Source organism: Echiichthys vipera, assembly GCF_963691815.1.
Source record: "Echiichthys vipera genome assembly, chromosome: 10".
Taxonomy (NCBI): domain Eukaryota; kingdom Metazoa; phylum Chordata; class Actinopteri; order Perciformes; family Trachinidae; genus Echiichthys; species Echiichthys vipera.
In genome coordinates, this window is record NC_139835.1 from 71,937 (window position 1) to 94,866 (window position 22,930).

Consider the following 22,930-nt stretch of genomic DNA (forward strand, 5'->3'; position numbering starts at 1 on the left):
TATCCTGCTTTCTCTGTATTCACCGCCACTGAAGTAGCAAAGCTGCTGTTTTTGCTTCATATTGATTTTAGTTCACTTCTTCTTCTTGGGATAGACTTTTTTGTAGTCATTTGGTCTTGAATGTCTCCAAACAACGGATCCAAAAGCATCTTTGCATGTTTTTCCACAAAGTTCACAAGGTGCTGAAATCTGATCCTCCTGCCAGTTTTCTGTTGTGTCTCATAAGCTGTGGTTCGCCATCTTTCCCGGAGTTTATAGGGTAGTTTGGATGCCATTAGCCTTAGGTTTGATGGGATTTCAAGTTCCTCTAAATACTGTAAATCTTGCATTACGTTACAACATCCTGTCAAATACATTGCATATGCATGCAGCATTTTCCCATCCTCAGCTTTAATCGCTGTCCAGTTCAAGGCCTTTTCCAGGTAAGCTCCAGAAACCTTAATTTCATTCCCAAAGTGCTCTTTTAAGAGATGTCTTGCTTCACTATAGCCTCTTCTGTCATCCATATGCAAACAGCTGCGAACCAGGTCTCTTGGTAAGCCAGAGGTAAACTGCTCAAGATAGTAGAGTCTGTCCTGATTATTTTTAGTCTTGTCTTCAATCAAGTGTTCAAATGCATGGATAAAGGACTGATATGCCAATGGGTTACCATTAAACACAGAAATCTCCCTTGCTGGTAACCTAGACAAGTTTTGCTGTGAGACAATGAGTTCTGCTATGTCATTTTGTCTTCGAATAACCGCATCCAAGTTATCTTGTGCAGCATGAGTTACGGTGCGATTATGATTTGCAGTTTCGGTTCTGTGTTTTTCAGTTAAATTCTTGTTTTGGGGTTTATTTTCTGGTGTGTTGGTACCCCTCGTAGGTGGAGGTCTGTGGAGACTCAAGATGGTTTGGTGAAGTGGGGTTTTGGGTACTGCACCTAACTGCACAAATTCCACATTGCTCTCCATTGTTTCTGGTTCATGGTGAGAGTCATAATACTCGTTCATGCCATCACCTGGAGCTTCCTGATCCACCTCATCACTTTGTAGAATTTTTATTTTAGCAGTTGATGCTGCAAGGTCTGCTTCCAACTCCATTTGTTCCATTTTTGATTTCAGTTTTGTTTCCTCCAGTTGCAACGTGTGTTTTTCTTTCAAAGCAGCAGCTCGAGCCACTGCAGCAGCAGCCTGTTCTGCTTTGGCCTTTTTTAATTCTGAGGAGACTGAGGAGGATCTGGAGGCTGATGATCCAATAGAAGTGGAAGACTTTGATTTCTGTGACACATTCGATATGCTGTCCAGTGGTTCAACCTTTGATTGTGCAATTTCTCTTTTCCATGTTTCAACCTCTTTCATGAAATAATTCAGGTTAGTTATTCTGGGTTCATACCAGTCATAGTAATAATTTTCCTGTTCCTCCTCGGATAAGAGCTCTTGCACAGATCTGTGAGCATTTTTAAATTCATCCAGAGCTCCTTTAAACGCTTCAAATGTGTCATTGACTTTATCAACATTTCCAACATCAGTCATCAAAGCCTTTATTTCATTTATCCTCCTCGTGCATGCGCCCAGTCTGCCTCTGCGCGAAGCAATGCGCGATTTCAACATGTCCTCAGCTGAGGTCTCCGATGTCTCAGACATCATTACAAATAACCACACAAATTCCTTCAATTTACGTTCAGTTTATCCTTGAACATCCTTCCAACGTTCCTGTTTCATTACAGTCCACATCCACAATCCACAACTTTGCTTTCCATAATGATCGATTGTTTCATTGTAGCACAGGTAGCGCCGCGGCGCATTCATTCATAAAGTTGATCAGCTGATTTTACTCACGGCCAGCCGGCTGCTTGGCTTCATCTGTCGGCGAGTGATCGGCATGATCCGTCGACTCTCCACTTTCCTTCAAGTCTTCGGTGGAGTTTATCAACTTGTCATGGCTACTCTTGCATACAAAAAAGTTCAAAAATCGTCAGAGTAGTTTCTGAGGAGGAGGTCTACGACTCACTAAATAAAAAGCACTCGCGGAGATGTTTCTTGTTTCAACAAAAAGGGTTTCGCATTTATTTACATAAACAGAAATATCCTCCGGTTGACTTCAAACCATAAGCAAATAAAAAACGTAATTAAGCGGTTGATAAAGTGTTTCACTCCTCACTCCTTCAACACAAAAAGCCGACCAGCGAACCAGCTGTTCTCTCTCCTTAATCACGGGAGGAGGATGGCCTGACTAGAAGGAGTGCCATTAACAACAAAAACAATCATAATAAATAGTAGTTCATGTACATTACACATTCTAAATAGTTATCCTTATCATTATTTTATGCCGTTACCATATACCATTTTCCTAATAATTAATACAAAGAATTAATAGGCTCCAACAGCATGGGTTCCTCCTGGTCTGGAGCGGGAGACAGGGGAACCTGGTTGCTCACGGGAACAAAGGAAGTATGCTCGGGGAAACTGGAAAGAGGACCTGGAGTTACTGTGAAAACTGGCCGTCTCTCACGTAGACGGTTGTCTATCTTTATGGCAAGACTAATAAGCTCCTGGAAGTTAGCAGGCTCAGACCTACCCACTAAACTGTCCTTAACCTCCTCATTAAGCCCCTTAAAGAAAATACTCTGAAGAGCCCGATCATCGCATCCTAATTCCGCCGCTAAAGTGCGAAACTCAACGGAGTAATCAGCAGCACAAGCGGAACCCTGGCGTAGATCCAGCAACCGATTGCTGGAATCGCAATTAGAAACAGGATGATCGAAAACCGACATAATCTCACTGGAGATCTGCTGGAAAGTAGCCTGCAGAGTCAGGGGGTTATTCCAAAACGCAGCTCCCCAGACTCGAGCCCTACAGGACAACAAGCCTAGCACATAGGCTATCTTGGAGCTATCGTTAGCGTATGTGAGAGGCTGCTGACCAAAAACCAGAGAGCATTGAAACAGAAAAATCCTGCATTCACCCAATGTACTACAATAACACTCTGGAGCAGGAACATAGGGCTCACGAGGGAGGACAGTACTCACGGTAGTAGCGGGTGACTCAGCATTCACAGGAGCAGCAAAGAGAGGTCCTACCTATCCTTTCTCCAAATGAGCTACGCAGGCAGTCAGCTGACTGAGACTCTCCAGGATTCTTTGCAGCGTCTGTGAATGTTTATCGAGCAGTACTCCCTGGGAAGTAACCCCGTGACGAACGGAAAAATCTGGGGATCAATTTCCATGTCCGCGGGGTCCATGTTATGGCCAGACTGTTTTGTCATGAATGGTACAGAGACAACACACAAAAGAGAGACATTGACGCGCAATTAAAGTACAAAAAAATGTTTAATTACAATTCCAAACAAAACGAAAAACACTACAGGGGAAAAACAAGCAATACCATGTCGAGGAAAAAAAAGGAACGAGGAGACAAAGGAGAATCAGGGAGACGGACGAGGAAACAGGAACACGGGAAACTACGGAGAAACAGGAACAAACACACAACAAATACTTAGCGAGCGTGCTAACCACAACGAGGAAAGGAATGCCAATCCGGGGCGAATAGTTTACCAATGAAGGAATACAACGGTCTGGCGCTGCATGCCTGTCAGCTCAGGGTATAAGCTGGAGTAATAGTATGATTTGGATTTAGTAATACAGTCCTGGTAGTGCAGAAAATGATTTTTGTACATTTCTTTGTAAACAGTGAGCCCGTTCAAGCTGCCTGCCTTTGGCTTTCATACGCCAGAATTCAGGCGTAAACCAGGGAGCACAGAAGGAGTAAGAGACGGATCTGGTTTTAAGTGGAGCGAGGGAGTTGAGGATATCATGAAGTCCTGTGTTATAGTAGGAAACAGCTGTTCAGGGGTGGATAAGTCTTCAATGTCTATGAAATTGTCAATACTAGAGGAGAGAGGGTCCGTATTTATGTCCTTAATATTGTATAAGGAGATGAGACGACGTTAAATGAGAGGAGGAAGTGGTCGGTGATGGGGATTTCAGCTATGGCACAGTCAATAGGGGTGACCCTAGAGCAGGATATTAAATCCAGGATGTGTCCTTTTGAGTGTGTGGGAATATGGGTGTGCTGCCGAGATCCAGAGCTCTCAAAGCAGGATGCAAAGTCTCTGGTAAGAGGATGGTTTTTATTGTCAATGTGTATGTTAAAATCTCCCAGCAATATTAAGCAGCAGTCATTTAAAAACTTGCTATTTGGTTTCGGGGGGCGGGAAACAGTTGCAATAGTTGTAGGATATTTTGATAGATATTGGAATGGTTGCTAAATTGCTAAACATTTGTCCAAATGTAGTCCTGCGACATTGTACATCACAATCTCCTCCACTCAGTGCTCTGGTGTTTACTCTGGAGTGTTTTTTCTTTCTGAAGGCCTGTAATAGTGGAGGAGTTAGTCCATTCAAAACCTTAAAAATGAGGAAGACATCCAAAAACAACTGGTAGCTTTCAAAGTATTTATTCATTAAGCAGAGTGGTTTGTAGGTGCAACCGGCACCCCAAAGATGATTGTACATTTCTTGATTAACTCAAACTTTCAGTTTGATTAAAAGAAGGTCAGCCTGCTGAAACAAAGGCCGGCCATGCAACCTTCCCCCACAACAGGTCACGACCAGGTGTGAATTATTCAAGGGACCCCCAAACTGTCATTGGCTAACCTGACCTCTGGTGATGACATCACCGGTGTCTATAAAACTGTAGGACACTTCCTGCACTTTCTCTCTCTCCCGGATCTCTCTCTTCGAAACTCCACACTCAACTCGACGCGCTCCTGCTGGATCCAGCGACCAGCTGCCCACTGGACCTGGCCTATGGCGTAGGATCACCAGCATAGGTTAACCAACCGGTTATCCACTCAACTTAGCAGAACAAAGAGCGATCTGAGGGCGCACTCACACTGTCCTTCCGCACCGGGCCAAAACAGGTTTTTAGGGTAGAGCCTAGTGCGTTTGACCAGTCCTGCACGCACGTCTCGGCTGATGGTGGTGATGCCTGCTGCTGTGGACCTGTGTGTTGGTCTCTGCTGATCGTGGTGGTGCTTGCTGCAGTGGTCCTGTGTGCTGGTCCCTGCTGATGTTGGTGGTGCCTGCTGCCCTGGTCCTGTGTGCAGGTCCCTGCTGATCGTGGTGGTGCCTGCTGCCGTGGTCCTGCATGACGCTTCCTGCTACTTCAATAACTATTTGTCATTTATCCTCAAAGCAATTTCAGTCAAAAACAACTGGACTGGTTGTTTGTCTAGGAAGACGTTTCACCTCTCATCCAAGAGGCTTCATCAGTTCATGTACGCATCTGACCAGGCTTGGACTGGTCCAACTAACTGGTGTGGAGATCCAGGTATTTAACCTCTCACAAGGCCGATGATGTCACTGAAACCCTTTGTGCTCCAAGTGCCCACGCCCTTCGTTAGAGTGACAGTTGGTGGTGGGCAGTTGGTTTCGACGTCGTTAGTGCTCTATTGAGTCTGAACGACAGTCGTTGGGGTCACCCGGGCCATGTGTGAACAGTTGTCCTTTGAGGTTAGATTGTTGAATCTCCTGGGAAGGGATGAAAGGGCGGCATTGTAAATTGGAGATAAGTGGTGTCTCAGACCCCCTCCTCTGTTTAGCGATGGTTTCTCCACTTTTACATAGATGGCTTCTTTTACTCCTCTTTCAAACCATCTGTCCTCTCTGTCCAAGATTTGGACATTGCTGTCATCAAAGGAGTGGGCTTTCTCCTTGAGGTGTAAGTGGACAGCCGAGTCCAGGCCTGAGGAGTTAGCTCTCCTGTGTTGGGCCATGCGTTTATGCAGTGGTTGTTTTGTTTCTCCAATGTAAAGATCTTTGCATTCCTCGTTGCATTGGACAGCATAAACCAGGTTGCTTTTGTGGTGGTGTGGTGTTCTGTCCTTCGGATGTACTAGTCTCTGTCTGAGTGTGTTACCGGGTTTGAAATACACAGGGATGCAGTGTTTGTTGAAAATCCTCCTGAGTTTCTCCGATACCCCAGCCACATATGGGATGACTATGTTGTTTCTCCTGTTATCTTTTTCTTTCTCAACCACTTTGGTTTTCTTTCTGGAGGCAGCTGCCGTTTTAACAAAGGTCCAGCTGGGGTAGCCACAAGTTGTGAGGGCGCCTCTCAGGTGCTTGCGTTCTTCCCCTTGAGCCTGTGAGCTAGTGGGTACGTTATCAGCTCTGTGCTGCAGTGTTCTGATAACGCCAAGCTTGTGTTCCAAAGGGTGGTGAGAGTCGAAAAGTAGATATTGATCCGTGTGAGTGGGTTTTCTGTATACCCCTATGTGGAGGCTCCTGTCATTCTCCATATGGACGTCACAGTCCAAGAAGGGCAAGCTGTTGTCTTTAACTTCCTCTCTGGTGGACTTGATGTTTCTGTCCACTGAGTTGATATGTTCAGTAAAAGTTTGCACCTCTTTGGATTTGATCTTAACCCATGTGTCGTCCACATATCTGAACCAATGGCTTGGGGTTACTCCTTTAAAGGAGTTCAACGCCTTGCCCTCTACCTCCTCCATGTACAGATTTGCCACAATAGGGGATACTGGTGAACCCATGGCACAGCCGTGTTTCTGTCTGTAAAAAATGCCATTAAACTGGAAATATGTGGTATTCAGGCACAAATCCAGAAGTTGGCAAATGTGGTCTGGTTTGAGATTTGTTCGGTTTTGTAAGGAAATGTCCTGTGTGAGCCGCTCTCTTACCGTGGCCAAGGCCTCCATGGTTGGAATACAGGTGAACAAGGAAGTAACATCGTAGGACACCATGGTTTCATCTGGATCCATTTTTAGGTCTCGGACTTTGTTCACAAAGTCCATGGAGTTTTGGATGTGGCGTGGGGTGTTTCCCACCAGTGGTGCCAGAATATTGGCAACATGCTTGGCAATGTTATAAGTGACCGAGTTTATGCTGCTGACAATGGGCCTGAGCGGGGCCCCTTCTTTATGGATTTTTGGGAGTCCATATAAGCAGGGGGTTGAGTCCTGGGGGTAAAGCCTGTAATACTGTGGTTTGCTAATGACTCCTTCTTTTTGTAGTTGCTGTAGACATTCTATCACCTTCTTTTTGTAACCGCTGGTAGGGTCTCGTTTCAGAGTTTCATAAGTGTTAGAGTCACTGAGTAATGCAGAGATCTTTGCCTGATAATCAGTTGTATTGAGAACAACTGTGCATCTACCCTTGTCTGCTGGAAGGATAGTGATGCTGTGGTCTTTGCTCAGTGCCGTTACTGCTTTTCTCTCCTCAATGGTGAGGTTGGATGGGGGGACCTTAGCCTGGGACAACGCTGCTGACACTTTCAACCTTAGCTGTTCAGCCTCAGTTCCATTAAGGTTGTTTTTCTTTATAGCTGATTCCGTAGCCGTAATCAACTCCACAACGGGTACCTCTTTTGGTGTCATGGCAAAGTTCAAGCCCTTGGCTAAGACCTCCTTCTCTGGGTGGGAAAGATCTCTGTCCGACAAATTCTTAACCCATCGGTTTTGTGTTTCTTCCTTTGCTGGAAAGTCATTTTTTTTTGCCTCCAAGTGAGTATTTCTGTGTTTTTGCCAGTGTCCCGGGATTGCAAATTGTGAAATTTCTTGGTTTGTCTCTCTTTGCTCTTGTTGTGCTGAGATAGTTGGGCTTTCTGGGTGAAATCCACAACTCTTTCCATGATAGAGACAGGTAGGATTGATGTGAGTTTCTGGAGTGAGAGGTCCGCTTTCTCTTTAAGCCCTTCAATGGTGAAATTGACCTGCCTTATTCGCTCACCGAGGAGTTGGTTTTGAGCCTTTTCTATGATTTTCTCCACTCTATGCCCTCTCATAGTGGAATTCAAACATAGGCTAGTTGGTGTAAGCCTTTGTTGTTTGCATCTCAGACTGAACCGTAGGTGGTTTCTGTAATCTGCAATTTTCCGAGCCAACCTTTCATGTTCCTGCACCGTTTTCAGGGTTTCCGACCCAAATTCTTGTGCAATAAGCCTGTGAATGTTCTCATTCGTCCAGGTCATCGTTATCCTCAAAGCAATTTCAGTCAAAAACAACTGGACTGGTTGTTTGTCTAGGAAGACGTTTCACCTCTCATCCAAGAGGCTTCATCAGTTCATGTACGCATCTGACCAGGCTGGGACTGGTCCAATTAACTGGTGTGGAGATCCACAAGAATTTGTCTGACAGAGATCTTTCCCACCCAGAGAAGGAGGTCTTAGCCAAGGGCTTGAACTTTGCCATGACACCAAAAGAGGTACCCGTTGTGGAGTTGATTACGGCTACGGAATCAGCTATAAAGAAAAACAACCTTAATGGAACTGAGGCTGAACAGCTAAGGTTGAAAGTGTCAGCAGCGTTGTCCCAGGCTAAGGTCCCCCCATCCAACCTCACCATTGAGGAGAGAAAAGCAGTAACGGCACTGAGCAAAGACCACAGCATCACTATCCTTCCAGCAGACAAGGGTAGATGCACAGTTGTTCTCAATACAACTGATTATCAGGCAAAGATCTCTGCATTACTCAGTGACTCTAACACTTATGAAACTCTGAAACGAGACCCTACCAGCGGTTACAAAAAGAAGGTGATAGAATGTCTACAGCAACTACAAAAAGAAGGAGTCATTAGCAAACCACAGTATTACAGGCTTTACCCCCAGGACTCAACCCCCTGCTTATATGGACTCCCAAAAATCCATAAAGAAGGGGCCCCGCTCAGGCCCATTGTCAGCAGCATAAACTCGGTCACTTATAACATTGCCAAGCATGTTGCCAATATTCTGGCACCACTGGTGGGAAACACCCCACGCCACATCCAAAACTCCATGGACTTTGTGAACAAAGTCCGAGACCTAAAAATGGATCCAGATGAAACCATGGTGTCCTACGATGTTACTTCCTTGTTCACCTGTATTCCAACCATGGAGGCCTTGGCCACGGTAAGAGAGCGGCTCACACAGGACATTTCCTTACAAAACCGAACAAATCTCAAACCAGACCACATTTGCCAACTTCTGGATTTGTGCCTGAATACCACATATTTCCAGTTTAATGGCATTTTTTACAGACAGAAACACGGCTGTGCCATGGGTTCACCAGTATCCCCTATTGTGGCAAATCTGTACATGGAGGAGGTAGAGGGCAAGGCGTTGAACTCCTTTAAAGGAGTAACCCCAAGCCATTGGTTCAGATATGTGGACGACACATGGGTTAAGATCAAATCCAAAGAGGTGCAAACTTTTACTGAACATATCAACTCAGTGGACAGAAACATCAAGTTCACCAGAGAGGAAGTTAAAGACAACAGCTTGCCCTTCTTGGACTGTGACGTCCATATGGAGAATGACAGGATTCTCCACATAGGGGTATACAGAAAACCCACTCACACGGATCAATATCTACTTTTCGACTCTCACCACCCTTTGGAACACAAGCTTGGCGTTATCAGAACACTGCAGCACAGAGCTGATAACGTACCCACTAGCTCACAGGCTCAAGGGGAAGAACGCAAGCACCTGAGAGGCGCCCTCACAACTTGTGGCTACCCCAGCTGGACCTTTGTTAAAACGGCAGCTGCCTCCAGAAAGAAAACCAAAGTGGTTGAGAAAGAAAAAGATAACAGGAGAAACAACATAGTCATCCCATATGTGGCTGGGGTATCGGAGAAACTCAGGAGGATTTTCAACAAACACTGCATCCCTGTGTATTTCAAACCCGGTAACACACTCAGACAGAGACTAGTACATCCGAAGGACAGAACACCACACCACCACAAAAGCAACCTGGTTTATGCTGTCCAATGCAACGAGGAATGCAAAGATCTTTACATTGGAGAAACAAAACAACCACTGCATAAACGCATGGCCCAACACAGGAGAGCTAACTCCTCAGGCCTGGACTCGGCTGTCCACTTACACCTCAAGGAGAAAGCCCACTCCTTTGATGACAGCAATGTCCAAATCTTGGACAGAGAGGACAGATGGTTTGAAAGAGGAGTAAAAGAAGCCATCTATGTAAAAGTGGAGAAACCATCGCTAAACAGAGGAGGGGGTCTGAGACACCACTTATCTCCAATTTACAATGCCGCCCTTTCATCCCTTCCCAGGAGATTCAACAATCTAACCTTAAAGGACAACTGTTCACACATGGCCCGGGTGACCCCAACGACTGTCGTTCAGACTCAATAGAGCACTAACGACGTCGAAACCAACTGCCCACCACCGACTGTCACTCTAACGAAGGGCGTGGGCACTTGGAGCACAAAGGGTTTCAGTGACATCATCGGCCTTGTGAGAGGTTAAATACCTGGATCTCCACACCAGTTAGTTGGACCAGTCCCAGCCTGGTCAGATGCGTACATAAACTGATGAAGCCTCTTGGATGAGAGGTGAAACGTCTTCCTAGACAAACAACCAGTCCAGTTGTTTTTGACTGAAATTGCTTTGAGGATAACGATGACCTGGACGAATGAGAACATTCACAGGCCTATTTGTAATTTATTCTGTCAATAGTTTTATAAATTATAAAATTTGTAGCAATAAAAACACCATCAGTGGTATGTCTTGCTGTATCGTAGCTGCTATTGCCCCTACTCATCATTGATCATGTTTGTCATAATTATTTTCATTTTCATGTTCTGTCACCCTGGATGTGCGCGTTCCTGCTGTTCTGCTATGCAGACTGCCATAACATGTGGGTCATGTTCACATTACTATAGATATTGTTATAGTTACTGTTACTCGCTGGCTGCTTGCATCTCTGGAAGTGTGTCAGTCTCTCTGTCTTTTGTCTATCTTTGTGTTTCTCTCTTTCTCTCTCCTTTTCTTCCTCCCCAACCGGTCAAGACAAATGGCCGTCCTCCACAGAGCTGGGTCTGTCCGACGTTCCTGCCTGTTAAAGGGAAGGTTTTCGTTGCCACCGTACTCTATGGGGGAATTGCTGGGTCTATGCCTACTCTGTAAAGTGTCCTGAGATAACTTTTGTTATGATTTGGCACTATAAATAAAATTGAATTGAACCAGTGTGAGTGCAACCGCTCCACGTCTAGCTGCAGCCAAGTTGGCCGTCCACAGCCCGTTTGAGAGAGGTGGGCTTTTGTAGAGCGCATTTGCACAAGTACGAGCACGACGCCTACGGCAGCTCTCACGTCATTTTATGTGTGCCTGTTCGGACATAGAAAAAAGAAAAGATGGACCATGCGCGGACATTTAACAACAACAACAATGGTGGCAAAAGGTTCACGTTGGTGTGATGCTGAGGTGGAGTGTTTACTGCAGATTTGGGCGGATGAAAATATTTAAAAACAGTCGGACAAGACGCGCAAAAACTCTGAGGTCTATGGAAAGATTTGTAAACAAAGCCAAGCATCGCGATGACGTCAATCAATGCGTGTGACGTGTTACGGCATGATGACGTATGGACAGGCAAGAAGCATCCGCGCGGGCCCAGGCAGTGTGAGTGCAAACGGGCTGGCCAGTGGGGGGAGAGGGAGGGGGGGACAAGTACCCTAAAGCCTGTGGCGCGGTGCGGAAGGACAGTGTGAGTGCGCCCTTAGTCCTCTTTTGCCTGAGAGCAACAACCAAGACATAACCTGTCTGCAACCAGCTTCCTTACTTCAACCAGCCACTGGCATCAAGCAACGCAACTTATCTCCCATCTCATGGACTGGTTACTAATCACCAACTGGGCATTACTACATGTTATAGGATTTTATGGACGGGTAGATAGAACTGTAACTTTGTTGTAACTTGAATAAGAACTGAGATTTCAAGCTGCTGGCCTTTGTGTAACTTAAATGTTCACACCTTCTCTGCAGGGGTCCAAGCCCCCACCTCTCCTCTTTGTCTTATTTTCACACACACACAAACACAAACATTTGCTGTTAGCTTTAGTTAGTTTATTGTGTTTTGTTTGTTGCATTTATTAATGTGTTAATAAATGTTTGTGTTTACCATATGTCTGTTTATTTAATATTACACAAAGATGAATGTGCCAGCCTCTACTAAGAAAATAACTTTTAAATCCTTCAACTAATTAAACTATTACATTTATCGATGTTCAACCCTTAATTAGTAGTTTAATATATTAAATGAGACTTTAATATTAGTTGTCACTCCGTCTATGACGGTGGTGCCCCGAGGAACTCTGGTTTAACTAGAGTAATTTTTATTACTATCTTTGAAAATTTTTGGTGATAACTAATATTTACTTGATTAAGGATAAGTTTATTGAGAATACTCAATCTCATAATCTGAACGTGAGTCAAGGCCCTACATTTAATTGGTTCTCCGTGTGAAGTTTTTAATAAATTAAAGTTATTCATTTTTTGTAATTTTTCTTTATTAATTTTCTTTATCAAATATTCCATTTTATAGTCACACCTTTGATCCAATTAGACCTACAGGTTTATTTCAGAGTAGTATTGTATTATAATTATTTATAGGTTAATGTAATTAACACTTTAATGTTGCAGCTGATAAAGGTAGGGATACTTTTATTGACTGCTGTTTAGCTTAATGTATAACAATATGTGTCATTTCATTTGTATTAACAATCTAAATCTGTTAAGTTACTAGATAAATGTAGTCGAGTATAAAGTAGATTAAAATGGAATTACTAATGTACAAGTACCTCAAAATTGTACCTAACGTAATGTAGTAAATGTACTTTCCACCACTGCAACAGCAACTCTCAGGGCTTTTCATACTGCGTAATGCTGTGTATGCTACAATACTGTCACTTTATTTTATTCTTTTTTTTTAGCAGGTAAAAGTAAATCAGTGGATCTTTCAGTACAGTTGCAGCGATAGTTTGGACAAACTTTAAGTAAAATACACATGCACCATATACATAGGCGCCACTTTCTCATTACATTTAAAGACTTTTCACACCTTCTTAGAGCTTGATTTATGAAAAAGAGACTAGAGAGCAGTTAAGCTCCTTATTCAGAGAATCAGGGAAAAGGGAGAAATCTGTGGTCGGCCTAATTCATTCCCATACATGTGGCTTAGAGTCCAGTTCAGTAACAGTCTATGGGGTCTGTCTTTCTCCTCTCACGCAGCAGCACTGTTGTTGGTATGTGACACCGCGGGGTTAGAGGTTGGAGGTGGGATGATGACAGCCTTGTTCAACAAAGTCTGTGGTTTCGCCGGCTGCGTGTGGATGGTCGGCCAAAACGATACTAAAGTTGTACGGTTAGAGGAAAACGCATCTCTGTGTGCATGGGCCCTAAAAGTGCTGGGCCTAAGATTCAAACCTCCCTGTTTCCTGATTCCCATTGAGCCCCGATCTTTCAACATATGTTACACAAAACAGGGCCTGTCTATAACCTATTGAAGGACAAAATAGTTTTCTTCATTACAGGGAAAATGCACAAACACAGTTTCTTCCCTGGGAAAGTCAGTCTGGTCTTTCGCACTGGACCGCTCGGATATCTTCACCAGGATCCCACCGAGGCAGACAAACTGCTGAAGGACAACCCGTCACTGCAGGACAAGTCTGCTGCGTTGAAGGAGGAGCAGGGATAATGCTCGGATTGTGGTTGTCATGAGAGGGGGTGATGCCTCAGACAAAACAGAAATGATGGGAGAGTACATCCTACAGTTTGGAAAATACAAGAGGGAAAACTTTATGCTGGCTCTTGAAAATGACATAGGGTACACTGTATACCTGATCTGGAACCAGCAAAAAGAAGAGGCTGCAGGAGTATTCATAGCTGAGTACCACAGCAAGGACAGCCTCCTGGCATTTCTGAGTTATGCCCTCAGCTTTAAAAATATCCAGTCTCCGGTACGAGTCAGAGAAGCCAGTTGTGACAGCAGCAGCATCATAGGATAACCAGCTGATTTTGCATTCATGCTAAAGACACCTGGAGATAGTTTTGGGTCAGTAGGAATGATGGCTCTGCTGCTTTCATATGTAGGACCCTGAGAGGAAGTGCTGTTTTGTGAGTTCTTTGTGTCTGGTTTTTCTGCTCAGCGTCACAGGAAGGGAGCGGGAGATAAGACATTTTTATACTTGTTTCGATATGAGATATGGTGTGTTTTACAACCTCAAACCCTCCTAGGGTAATTAAAACCCAGAAATTCAGGATGAAGGACCCTTTTATCCTAAATCAACGTCAAATCTGACCGCAATTCAAGATTCAAGATTCAAGAAGCTTTATTTATCCCGAGGGAAATTGTGCAGTTTCAATACAAAGGTGGGAAAGGGTCAGAGTAACAATAAGCATAAAAACATAAATCAAATCAAAATAAAGCTAACGTAAAATCAGTCAAGCAATTAAGTGTGACAGAGTGCAACAGACATTGTGGTTAAGCGTAGGTATATACAATATACAACAATACGCACAGTGCAGTTTAGCAGCAGATTGAAATGAAATAAGTACAAACTAAATAAGTGAGAAGGAGCGATAAGTTATAAGTGTTAAAAATGTAGCAGCATTTCCTACAGAACTAAGTGACAGTATGGCACAGTGGAGTGTAGCAGCATTTCATACTGAAGTAAGTTACAGTAAACCACAGTGAAATGTAGCAGCATGTCCTAAAGCACAGTAAGTGTAGCAGCAGATAGTTACAGTACCACAAAATAAATTGAACTAGTGGTGGTATCAAGTGAAAGTGTAAAGTGTAGCAGCAGTAAGTTACAGTACCACAAAATAAAGTGATGTAGTGGTGGTATAAAGTGACAGTGTAAGTGTAGCAGCATTTCTTACTGAAGTAAGTGACAGTACAACTGAATAAAGTGGTGGAGTGATGATATAAAGTGACATTTTTCAGGATACAGTGTCTCCACTGTTCCTTACCTGACCAGGGGGAGATGAATTATAAAGTTTGATGGCCGCCGGAAGAAAAGACTTCCTCCGGCGTTCAGTATTACACCGGGGGAGAATGAGTCTGTGGCTGAAGGTGCTTCTGCTGGAAGTCAGCAGATGGTGGAGAGGGTGAGAGTTGTTGTCCAGGATGCCGTGCAGTTTCGACAGCATCCGCCTCTCAGACACCGCCACCAAAGAGTCCAGTTTGACCCCCATGACGGAGCCAGCCTTCCTGATGATCTTACCGATCCTCTTGGCGTCTACTGCCCTCAGTCTGCTGCCCCAGCACACAACAGCAAAGAAGATGGCACTGGCTACCACCGACTGATAGAACATCCTCAGCATGGTGTTACATACATTGAATGACCGGAGCCTCCTCAGGAAATAGAGACGACTCTGGCCCTTCTTGTACACAGCCTCAGTGTTCTTGGACCAGTCCAGTTTCAACAGTTATCCCCATCCCCAAGAAAAGCGCTGTTAAATGTCTGAATGACCTCCGGCCGGTGGCCCTCACCTCTCTTGTGATGAAGGCCATGGAGAGGATCATAAAACAACGCATCATCAGGGAAACCCACTCCCAGATGGACCCGCTCCAATTCGCCTATCGAGCTGGCAGGGGCGTCGATGATGCAAAAACATTCATTATAGACACTGTTCACAAACACCTGGAGCGCCCCAACACCGCAGCCAGACTCCTGTTTGCAGACTTCTCCTCTGCATTTAACACCATGCAGCCCCACATCCTGGCTGACAAACTCTCAGCCCTCTTTCACCTGGACCAACTGCTAATCCTGTGGATACTGGACTTCCTGACCAACCGTTCACAGAGAGTCCTGGTCAACAGCACCTTCTCCGACCTCCAACACACCTCAACCGGCTCCCCTCAGGGCTGTGTGCTCTCACCTCTGCTCTTCATCCTCTACACCGATGACTGCAGAACCACACAGCCTAACTGTCACCTGGTGAAGTACGCTGACGACACCGTCCTCCTGTCTCTGCTGTCAGGCCCATCTCTGCACCACGGACCAGCTCTTCAGGAGTTTGTGGAGTGGTGTGACAGCTCCTGCCTGGAACTGAATGTCAACAAAACCAAAGACATGGTGGTGACCTTCTCCAACAAGCAGAGGGAACTGGCTGCATCAGCAAACACTGTGATCCACGGGAAGCCTGTCGAAGCAGTTGAGGAGTACAGGTACCTGGGCACCATCTTCGACAGCCTGCTGAAATTCTCCTCCAACACAGAGGAGATTCTCAGGAAATGTCAGCAGCGGAAATACCTCCTTAGGAAGCTCAATTCCTTTGGCGTCAGCAAGAACATCCTCCTGACCTTTTACTACTCCTTCATCGAGAGCATCATCACGTTCTCCATCACATGCTGGTTCTACTCCACAAGCCTCCAGAACAGAAACCGCCTGCAGAGCGTCGCCACTGTCTGTTCTAAGATCATTGGACTTCCTGTTAGAACTCTGTCGACCATCCACGAGCAGCAGACACTCAGGTTAGCTGGTCAGATCATGCAGGACCCCTCTCACGCTCTCTTCTCAGCGTTTGAGTGGCTCCCCTCAGGACGCCGTCTTCGCTGTCCCTGCTGCAGGACACAGAGGAGAAGAGCAACCTTCATCCCCAGGGCTGTCCAGCTCCTCAACTCCTGACCCCTCTGACCATCCCCCTCCCCACTCCTGACACCCTCCCCTGGACACTTCACCCCCCCCCCCCCCCCCACTCCAGACACCCTCCCTGGACACCGCACCCCCCTCTCCCCCCCGGACACCCCTCCCTTCACCCCTCCTCCTCCCCTCTCCAGACATCCTCCCTGGACACCATCACCATCACCCCCCCTCCCCACCCCTGACACCTTCCCTGGACACCTTCACCCCCTGGACACCCCCCCCCCCCCCCCCGGACACTCACCGGACATGTGAACTGGCTATCTACCTCCACTCCTGTCCTCAAAGCTGTGAACTACTGGTTGATTCACAATTCCACTTATTCTGTTCACTCTGTTTATAATGATACTGGACTGTTGCACTACGCCACTTATTTATTCTGTTATTATGTTCACACTTATTCTGCTACTCTGTTCTTACTGGTCCACTTGATTGATTCTGTTAGTTATGTTAATTTATGGTATTAATGCACTGCTCCACTTTATTGTGTTATCAGGTCTTATATTGTATCCATGACAGCACTATGGTCACTTTATTTTTCAGTACTCATCTGTTACACAGAGCTAGCATATACTTAGACTGCTGTTTTCCTGCCATGCACCACCATCACTTTATTATTCACTTTATTATTTAGCTTATAGTTATATATTATATTTATACTCTATTACTGCACTATAGTTCTGTTACGTCTGCTCATTACACACATGTATCATGTCTGACCTCATCTGGATCTGATCACTGTCCACTTATATCTTTTCTGCACTACAGTTCTGTTTATACCTGTTTCAACAGTCTACTGCGTGTTTACATTGTTTACATCATATACACCTGTTCACATGTCTGCTTACATCTGATACACACATGTCTTTCTACATCTCACGCCGACGATGTTCTCTGTATCTAACCTGTACTAACACACTAACATCCTGACACTTATCCTACCTGTACTAACACACTAACATCCTGACACTTACTCTTCTTTTACACTTTATTCTTGTGTTAGGTTAAAATGTTTTTTGTATAATTGCACTGTCGTGATTTGCTGCTCTGTGTGCCTTGAATTGCCCCCCGGGGACAAATAAAGTTTTTTGAATTGAATTGAATTGAATTGAGTTTGTTGTCGAGGGGCCTGTTTCACAAAGCAGGTTTAGTGAAAACTCTGAGTCTGTTAACCCTGAAATGAGGGAAACTCTGAGTTTTCCGTTTCACAAAGGGAGGTAACTCAAACCAGAGACAGAGGGGTAACTCTAGCCTGTTTCACAAAGAGAGGTAACTTAACCTCTCGGTCAGTTACCATGGTAACATGCTCTCTGAAACTAACCTGGTCGGGACCAGGTTTTTCTCGGAAAACCTTGAGTTTCTCTCTGTCTCCGCCCTCTTTCAGCCACACACGGTGTTTGATTTCCTCATTCATTCAGTCAGCACGCGAGTTTTGGCGTAGTATAGTTCTGTCTGTTTTTTCAGAAAATCATTGCAAAAATCAGACATTAGAAGTTATATTAGGTGGTGACTATTTCCACTACCATGGCGTGTCCTTTTGATAACGATCCCGTGAATGAAGGTGCAGCATTACTGCACAGAGAATTAAATATTCGTCGGGAGATGATTATCAAACTATTGATTATAGATGTTCTTGCATTTCCAGGCAATTATCTTTTTGAGCGGTACCGTTTCATATCACAGCAGATATTCTGTGTTGCGCTGCGTTTTTTTGCAAACGGGAGTTTTTGTATACAACGTATAAAAATCATTCAGTAGGCCTACATTAGAAGTTATATTAGGTGGTGAATATTTACACTACCATGGCATGTCCTTTTGATAACGATCCCGTGGATGAAGGTGACGCATTTCGCAGAGAGAATCAAATATTGGTCGGGAGATGATTATCAGACGTTATCCATAGACATCCTTAATATACTGCAGCCATAATTACAAAATGAATGAAATGGATCTTTTCAGCAAGTTGAATGTATTTGACTTAGCGTTTCTAAATATAATCCCAGCTTTTCCTGCAATTCATAGGTTCAAAAGTGTGTGCTTTTAATTGGGTTACCGGTATATAAACTACTCCTATATAGCCTTCTGATCCAGAATATAACCTATAATGCGAGGGGGCTGAATACGGCACAACACCATTTCATGTCACAGTCCATCTCATCCCTCCTTACATTTCCAACATTAACAACCAGTAATGCTCTCACATCACAGCAGATATTGTGTGTTGCGCTGCGTTTTTTTTGCAAATGGGAGTTTTTTATACAACATTGATATGTTGTATAAAAAACAGCCACTTACGGTAATATTTACTTTACGATGTAAAACATGCTCAAAATGAGGCGTCACCATGAGACTGTGCTGAGGTTTTACCTGTTTGAAAAATGTTTTTATGTTTCATCTTAAGCTGCGCTTCTCCCCCGCGGGGTTGCACTTAAATGAAATAAATTAATAGGCTCCCACTCAAGCAGTTCCCCCTGTGATATTACTGTGATTGCAACAGGACTACATTTAAACTTACGCACTGACCCGAGCAGCAATGTCCTCCCGCACCGTCTCCCTCTCTTTTGCTGCTGCAGCGGTGTAAACCTGCTCAAACTCTCCGTATCAGCGCATTAATATTTCCATTTCCAGTTGTAGCGTAGCCCTTCGCTTCCCCGTCTCCATGGTGACTCGTCGAATCAGGGCTCCATTGATGCTGTCTTTTTTTACTTGTGGTGCACGCGCTTAACTCCAGGTCAAACTACTCTGAGTTGATCAACCTAACGCAAATCTGCTGTTCTGGAACCGAAAACTCAGAGTTTCCTATCTCAGAGTAGATCAACTCAGAGTTCAGGGTTAGACTCAGAGTTTTTTGAACCTGCTTTGTGAAACAGGCCCCAGGTATACTCCAAGGTATTTGTAATCCTGGACAACATCCGCAGTCACGCCGTTGATGGAGATGGATGTGGAGGCAGATTCACTCCTGCGGAAATCCACCACTAGCTCCTTAGTCTTGGTGGCGTTTAGAACCAGGTGATTAGCTGCACACCAGTCAACAAAGGAGTCCACAACGCCCCTGTATTCCTCCTCCTTTCCCTCACTGACACAGCCAACAATTGCAGAATCTTCAGCAAACTTCTGCAGGTGGCAGGACTCAGAGAGGAACTGAAAGTCTGAGGTGTGCAGGGTGAACAGAAATGGGGAAAGAACAGTTGCCTGTGGAGCTCCAGTGCTGCTGACCGCAGTGTCAGACACTCCGTCCTGCAATCTGACATACTGTGGTCGACCCGTCAAGTAACTGAAGTGAACTGAATTCTCGATTTACTGTACCACTCCCAATTGTTTTGTCTTGTTGTCTTGTTTTCACTCTACCTAAGGGCGCACTCACACTGTCCTTCCGCACCGGGCCAAAACTGGTTTTTCGGCTAAAGCCTAGTGCGTTTGACCAGTGTGAGTGCAACCGCTCCGGGTATAACTGCGGCCAGTGGGCCGTCCACAGCCCGCCTGAGAGAGGTGGGCTTTTGTAGAGCCCGTTTGAACATGTACGAGCCAAGCACGATGCCTACGGCGGTTCTGACGTCATTCATGTGCGCCTGTTCGGACATAGTAAATAGAAGGACGGACCATGCGCGGACATTTAACAACAGCAACAATGGCGGCAAAAGGTTCACGGTGGTGTGATGCGGAGGTGGAGTGTTTACTGCAGATTTGGTCGATGAAAATATTCAAAAACAGTCGACAAGACGCACAAAAACTCAGAGGTCTATGGAAAGATTTGTAAACAAAGAGACGCATGGCAATGACGTCAATCAATGCATGTGACATGTGAAGCATTTGCGCGAGGCCCAGGCAGTGTGAGTACAAACGGGCCTGGGGCGCGGGGGGAGAGGGAGGGGGGACAAGTACCCTAAAGCCCGAGGCGCGGTGCGGAGGGACAGTGTGAGTGCGCCCTAAGTCACTGGTGAACAGGGTTATGTACTACTAGATCAGAGCCTGCTGTTATTGCGTATATATAAACACATTGCTATCTATCAATTTTGGATAAAATATCCTGAAAATGAACATTTACATTGCAGGATTAGAATTCGGAAGTTGTTCCTTAACGCATATCTGACGGTCTTTGATATCTTATAGTGTGGTTTTGACCTGCTCTTTATGAAAAGTGTCCTGAGACTACTTCTGTTATGATTAGATACCATGAATAAAATTTAATTGGATAGTTTGTAGCGTTAGCTGTGTTTTTAGATATTGAAGCATGTGATGCTTCCCTTGTCTCACACTGAATTGGAATAGCTGTGTTTGTTACCAAGGTCTTTTGTTTTTTAAATTGCTACTAAAACAGTTTATAGTGACCTCACTCTGAGTCTCAATGTATAGCTTATATGTATAGGTATTAAAGCATAAAATATATTTTTTTATTTATTATGACCTTCCATTTATGTATCCAATTTTCTGTCTTGTGATTTTGTGCCAATTTTGTTTCAGCTCCACAATTGACATCCCATCCTCCTTGCCATCAGAGCTCCAGATGGGTTTACAGCCGAGTGTGTCTGTCCATGGGAAATGGACACAGAAGATGCCAGGAATGCCCTTATTACAATTAAGAGGATTTATGAAAGTCTTATTAGCGGTAATGTACACAGTGCATGCTATATTTTCAAGACTCCTTTGAAATACTGCCTTTGCAACATATTTCTGCATATAGCAAAGCAAAGTCTTTTTTTCTTTGTTAACATGTGAACAACATGGCTTAGGATGAAAATGCAGACCTGGTTACCCATCAGTTTTTAACTGTGTCCTTCCACAATTTGATGCGGAATAATGAATCTTGATTGATTCCATAGTGGTATTATGTCTCTTTCATTTGGTACTGACATGTTCAGTTTGTACAGCAAACTGTTTTGTGCTCTAATCAAGTGTCACACACTTATTGTTCCTTATATCTTTCTTTCTTTTTTAAGGACCGTGCCGAGGTGTTGGTGCAGTGGCTGCCTTGCTCTGGATGGTGTGTATGTTCTTAAGTTTATTTTACTGTAGATGAGGAAAATCCACTAATAAAAAAAGTAAAATGTCTTCAACTTTAACTGCAGTTTAATAAGGGTCAGCAAAGTCTGAGGGTCAAGCAAGTCACATAGCAGTCAAATGTTTTGGGCAGTATTGTGCATTGGACTTGAAATAAATTCACAGTATATAACATAATCAAGAAACCCCCTGTGCAATATCACTATAATGTGAAATGATTCAAAATTGTATCACCTTATAAAAGTGAACGCCACAATTTTCTCAGTTTTGGCCTGGTGTCTAATGCAATCTAAGAAAAAAACATTCCTCATAAAACGGCACAAAACTGCAAGATTTAACTTGACCAAAAACATGAAGAAAAAAAGATTCATACTGGCAATACATTCTGTGACTACCTCCAATGCCAGCTCAGGGGTGTAACAGTTCTGTTGCCCCCATTCCTTCTCCATACCTTTCACACAGACGTTGGGGAGTTTTCTTATACACTGTCTAAATATGATATTGAAAAGCTCATTTTCAAAAAAGGATGCATGCATACCTGTATAATCCATATCTCATTGTAAATAGTACAGTGTCAGTTATATTCTCAAAAATTATGAACAATTTGACAGTAATACTTCTTGCTGTGTTTCTGTCTTACAGTGGGGACAAATGGAAAAACTCCTGGGAGCCGAAAGAAAATGTTTTGCAAAAATAAATGTTTTTAAAACACATATACCAGTTACTGGCTGTGTTCTTTCATATACACTTGATTTCTATGATCGTTCAGAACCTTTCAAGAGCGAATTGTAGTAGTTGCAGTTTCCCAAAAAAAACAACATTTTGTGTTATTTTTACTGTTGACAAATTTAGTGTTCAGTCACCATCTTAAAAACATGAGAAATAGAATGATTTACTGAAAAAAGGTGGATGTAAAACAATTATTTTTTGGCTTATTCCCTCACCTTTTCTTAAAGCAGAAATGTTTTTCCATCCCCTGGGTTTCTTTCTATGTATTATGTATTTGTACGCTGAAGACAATACCCAGACAAAAGGAAGAGTACATCCTGTTCACACAGCTAAAAATAAACTTTTGAATGTATTCACAATCACCATGATCTACAGGCACCTTATCGATTCATCTGAAATGCTCATTCTTGGCTGGTGTAATAACACCCATAAGGATAAGGTAAGAAGATGCCAGAGAGGGATAACGTTTTTATCGTAGAATCACTTAGCTCAGACTCATAATTGTTGTCCTTTACTAAGTAAATAATTGGGCTTTTGTTTTTGAATACATTTATGACTTGACATGGGTTTTAAATCATCCTGCAGTCCCATTGGAGAACCGAGGACCCGCCTCCCGGAAGCATTTTTTTCAACAATCTCCTGATAAAGAGTCCTTAATAACTTCACAATACGATGGGTTAATGCAATGGCCATCGATTATAATTATTTCTTTCGGATCTGAGAAATATAGTTTTATTTTGTCAGTTTTGGATAACGGAAGGCTACGTTTTTACCCCCAGCCAC

The 22,930-nt window shown here is 44.0% G+C and overlaps 1 long non-coding RNA gene across 1 annotated transcript; it reads left to right on the forward strand.

Annotated features, from left to right (window-relative positions):
* Nucleotides 1-20,887: 20,887 nt before the first annotated feature.
* On the forward strand, nt 20,888-22,126 carry LOC310952653. Its single transcript, XR_014593373.1, has 3 exons — nt 20,888-21,026; nt 21,358-21,401; nt 22,061-22,126. It is a non-coding gene; the product is annotated as an uncharacterized lncRNA (long non-coding RNA).
* The last annotated feature ends 804 nt before the right edge of the window (nt 22,127-22,930 follow it).